At 43.2% G+C, this 5,228-nt stretch overlaps 1 pseudogene; it reads right to left on the bottom strand.

Annotated features, from left to right (window-relative positions):
• Positions 1-752: 752 nt before the first annotated feature.
• On the bottom strand, positions 753-3,186 carry LOC123148836 (cytochrome b-like; annotated as a pseudogene).
• Positions 3,187-5,228: the final 2,042 nt, after the last annotated feature.

The following is a 5,228-nucleotide window of genomic DNA, read 5'->3' as shown; positions in this document are numbered from 1 at the left end:
TTGTTCACTAAACATAGATCTCTAAAGAACAGTGCACTGGTACACGATATGATCTGTCATCATGACCCATGAACTGAGCTTCTCACTAATCGAAATGGTCCTCTCAGCATGTTTCAAGGGAAGCAAGAGATCGTTTTCTCAGGATATTAGTCACCCAATCTTCCCAATAGTATTCCTTAACTCATGAATTGATACACTTGTTCATTCTCTTTCTATTTCCACTGGTTTCTTTTGTTCACTTGCAATGCGGCATTTGAATCCATTTTACTCCACTTCTCTCTCTTTTCTTCCTGATGAGGGTGATGTACTCTGGGTACCTGATCATCATGACTGGAATTCCAGAGGATTCCTTGAGTACTCGTTACTTCGAGGTCAAATGGTGCGATGGTATTCATCCAAAATAGGAAACTGGTAGCGACTTGCATTTGATGGACTCTTCCTTCCTGTAGGAATAGGGGAGAGTGGTAACGTGAGCCACCTTTCCTTTATACAGGAGCAATAGCACATGCAAGTTCCTAGGGTCTATATAGCTAGTCAAGGATCATAAAACAATTAGCAAATCATCATGTGGAATGATGTAAACTAGCCTAAAAAAGTGAAAGAAGCCCTCATACCCACTCCTCTTTCCCCACGAAACCAACAAGTAGTAGGTTGGTGGGCCTCGGTATCTCTATTTGCTAAGATGGATACCTACACCACTCAATAGTTCCAATTCATTGTTTTTTATCCCATAGGAAAGAAAATGCTTCAAGCTATTTTGTCCTTTCCTCCTCCGTCATACGACGGTCTTCACAACCTTCCACCGGAGGCTTTTCTCTGTTTTCCTCCTCCGTCATATGACGGTCTTCACAACCTTCCACCGGAGGCTTTTCTCTGTTTTCCTCCTCCGTCATACAACGGTCTTCACAACCTTCCACCGGAGGCTTTTCTCTGTTTTCCTCCTCTTTAGCCATTGCTTCTTGAATCATATCTTTGATCTTCTTTAGGGGCAATTTAAACATGTTCGCATCCCGCGGGAAGCGAAAAGCCAGAAATAGAATTTCCTCAGGTTTAAGAACCGAAAGGAGTTTATCCAAATTTGGTACCAAACCCAGGAAAACCCCTAAACAAGCTCTTAAAAAATCTATATAAGCAGGGTTATAGGAATCCTGAGATTCCCCTCCCTCCGCTTTGGGTGGCTTCCACTGCTTGCGCAAGTGAGCAATTATATTGCGAATATCCCCCGGTTCCAAGATCTCGAGCAGAGAAAAGTCCCGGGGGAATGTGTGCACCATGAATAGGATCTCCTCAGGTTCCAGGAATGAAAGAAGTGAGTCTATCTTGCACTCTAAACCAGGGAAATCTTTATATTCCGAGCACAAAAGCCACCCCTTAAAGGTTTCTTTGTAATTGTCAGGCGGTCCCCCCGCTCCGGAGGAGAAGCTTCTTCTATAGCTATGGCCAAAAGGATAAATAGTCATGTTCATTATATGGCTATGGCCAAAAGGAGAAAAGGATCCGGTGCGACGAGTCTCATCCGTGTAATATATTGGAATTCCTCTTCCAACTCGTCCCGGAATGGGCGTTATGGCAAAGAACAAGAAGAAAAAGATAGAAGGAATTTGTCCAATAGTAGCAAATGGTGCCTCCACAGGTTGACATCCGATCCAACCTAGTAGTAAGCAATCCGCCAAAAGCAACCAAAATATTCCTTGGTGAATCGGTCGAAAACTTGAACTACGCACATACATTTCTTTAAAAAAGGTAAAGCCAGGAGAGATATAAAAACTGGTGCTATTGCGGCTACACCTCCCACTTTGTCAGGTATACTGTGAAGAATGGCATGGATCGGTAGGAAATACCATTCCGGCACAATATGAGGCGGGGTGGGCATCGGATTAGCAGGTATATAATTGTCGGGATGCCCCAAAACATTAGGAGCAAAAAAATCCAAATGGAAAAAAAGATAGCAGAAGCTACCCGACCTACAAGATCCTTTACATAAAAATAAGGGTAAGAAGCAATTTTATCCATCTCAGAATGTACACCCAATGGATTATTTGATCCATATTGATGCAATGCGGCCAGATGAAGGAGACTGGCGCCTACTAAAATAAGGGGGAGTAAATGATGGAGACTAAAAAACGATTTAAGGTGGCATTGTCCACAGAGAAACCACCCCAAAGCCAAGTCACTATGGTATCTCCTACTACTGGTATGGCGCTAGCTAAGCTTGTAATTACTGTTGCTCCCCAAAAGCTCATCTGACCCCAAGGTGGTACGTATCCTATAAAAGCTGTCACAATCATTAATAGGAATATGACAACTCCGACACACCGAACAAATTCCCTAGGACTGCTATAACTCGCATGATGTAGACCACGAAAAATATGAAGGTGAACCACAATGAGAAACATACTTTCCCCATTAGCATGCATATAACGGAGCAACCGGCCCCCTTCAACATCTCTCATAATGTTTCTACGCTGTTGAAAGCTAGATACACATGAGGTGTGTGATGCATAGCTAAAAAAACACCAGTCACTATCTGAATGACTAAACAAATACCTGCTAACGAACCGAACCCCCACCAATAACTAAGATTGCTAGGGGTTGGATAATCTATCAAATGCTGATTAAGTGTGGAGTATATAGGTTGTTTAAGAAGAGAGAATCGTTGGTTCCTTATAGTCATTTCTCTTTTCTATCGTTACAACTCCTCTTCCCCCTTATTTACCCCCTTGCCTTGATGGAAATTGGCTTCACTGCGCCCTGAATAATCAAAAAGCTGCATGAGAAGATTCATCCCATTTTGGCGAGAGGGAGGCAGCGAATCACCTGGGCTACGGATTTGTCGGTTAGTTGATTCTCGAAATAAGGTCATTCGGAAAAAAAACTGCCGCTTTCTCTGCCAGTTTCTTAAGGCTTCAAACGAACGACTAGTCATTAAGAAACCCATGAAATCCAAGTCTATTTTTGACCTTTCATGAAGAAGTTTTGCCTGCGCGCAAACTACCTAGCCCTTTTCAAAAGAACGTCGATTTCCATCTCAACAAAGAAAGAACTCAAAATAAATGAAAGCAATATTGTTGTCCTATTAGTCTTTTTTCCTTGTGGAGCTTTGGAAAGGAGAGAATTTGAATAAAGTAACTCTCGGAAACTCTTATTGGACGAGAGAGAGTCAATATGATATTGGCGTGGGTTCTACCAACTAAACGAATCAGTTTTGGATTGGATAAACAACGTATAATGATAGACGCTTCTTTGGCACACATGGAGACATACCTCCCACAGCTGACCCTTGAATTCAAGGATACTGCCAGCTTTGTTACTAACTGATAGAGACCCCTTAATACAACGTTCATTTTTCATAAATTTCATAAGGTAGGTAGACCCGGTCTTGCGCTCGTCCGGTTAAGTGGCACATTGTGCTAAGTGCTCGAACTGTTGGCTGATCTCAGCTGTATCGCCTCATACAAATTAGTTAAGCGAGAAAACAAACGGCTACATAGGAGCTCTATGGTGGACCACCAGCAGGAAGATCGAATGGCTTAGCGCATCCTGCGCCTACTAGACCTGACTTCATAGGATACTCTGATAGACTAGTCGAATGGCAATGGCCTAGTGGTTGTATCTGCTTGCCGATTCCTATTAAGAATACGAGAGTGACAAATGAGATGGAGATCTTGGCTATCATCAAACCGTCCTCCCTCCGCTTATCTCTTTCCTTTCTATATGATAAGTCTACTCGCGCCTCAAGGGCTGGTCATTTACGCTCTCTACTGCATGAACAACATTCCCAACTAGATCTGTACGGCTTCCGTTGTCTCCTTTTCGATTCCCGACTCTAGCTCACAGGTATCCATAAGAGCGACCAGCCCTGAATGCTTAAACCTATCAATCCTCTCCTAAATTTCTTTCTTTTTGTCGTTGGGCAAGGAGCAATCCATTCAGCACTTTCCGATGGGGACCAAAAGCCACTGGGCTACCAAGAAGTCAGATTCAGTTCAGTCCCGTTTTCACGATCCGGTTCAGTGTTTGGGGATGGCTTAGTCCAAGCCCACATCCATAGTAGATGGACTTGAGCAGGCAAGTATGCCACCTACTGATATGATTGATTATGACAATTATGATATGGACTGGATGGTTGTTCAACCGATTGTACTGACTCGCTTACCCCCGAGAACACCTAAGACATGGGGGTTATTTACGCGAGTAAGCCTAGCAAGGACCAAGATCTCGATCTAGCCTAGTTGGGGCTTTAGAGTCACATGACACAGTACCAAGAACGGGAGAACCAGTAACAATTGATACAGATTTCCAACCAATGGATCTTCTTACCTTTGGACCGGAACCTTTAGTTGTTTCCTACTCGGTCTATAGCTTGGTTTGAAATGAGGGAGCCATACCGTGTGGTTGAAGCAGAGTACCGTTTTTGCAGTGGATAGGGCACTATCTCTATTCGTAGCAGCATTGCGTATTGCTCTCACTAGGAAAGGGGGACATAACCCCTAGTATAGAGCAGGAATGGAAGGGAATGAGCTCGGCTGCTTCTCCCCCACACTTCTTTATTTCTCCGTGCCCCTATTTAGTTAGTACTTTCGAGTTAAGAGCGAGAAAACGAACTATTTCATTTAATAAAAAAAGTGCAACGGCTGTAGAGTGAAAAAGCCATGAGGATGGCTACGGCTTTGAAGCTCCTTTATCTACCGTAGATAGAATGGAAGAGTTTTTTCTCACTGCACTGATCCACCAAGGCTAGGGATATCCAATGGGATGGAGCTATTTCCCTTGGCACCTTAGAGTCCTCAGACGATGAATAGAGCACTAGATGCCCTAATCTACTCCTATGCTAAGTGTCTTTGTTTGGTTTGATTTCTTGTGAAAGCGGCTAGCCCCATCACTAAAGCATGCCTGTTCCATATGAAAGGTGATGTAGGTAGGGCTGGTAGGGGAAGTAAGAAATAGGTGAGACTCGTTAATGAAACTAGCCTTCAGCCTTAGATTTCCAAGTTCTGTTTCCACCATTACTAGTGTTTCCTTGCTTTTCATAATAGAAAAAGGTCAACTAAACTAAACCAGAGATTGTCGTAGAGATTGGTAGGACTGGGTATTATTCTGGGCGATGAAATGGATGGAATTTCTTGAAACATAACTCACTTCACTTATAATCGAATTTGGAAAAGGGAGACTAGCTGCTGCAATAAATCAAGAAGAAAGCAGGCGCAAAAGAGAAGCTCAATGAGAGA

Source organism: Triticum aestivum, chromosome 1A, assembly GCF_018294505.1.
Source record: "Triticum aestivum cultivar Chinese Spring chromosome 1A, IWGSC CS RefSeq v2.1, whole genome shotgun sequence".
Classification (NCBI taxonomy): Eukaryota; Viridiplantae; Streptophyta; class Magnoliopsida; order Poales; family Poaceae; genus Triticum; species Triticum aestivum.
This window is presented reverse-complemented; position numbering and strand designations above follow the sequence as displayed.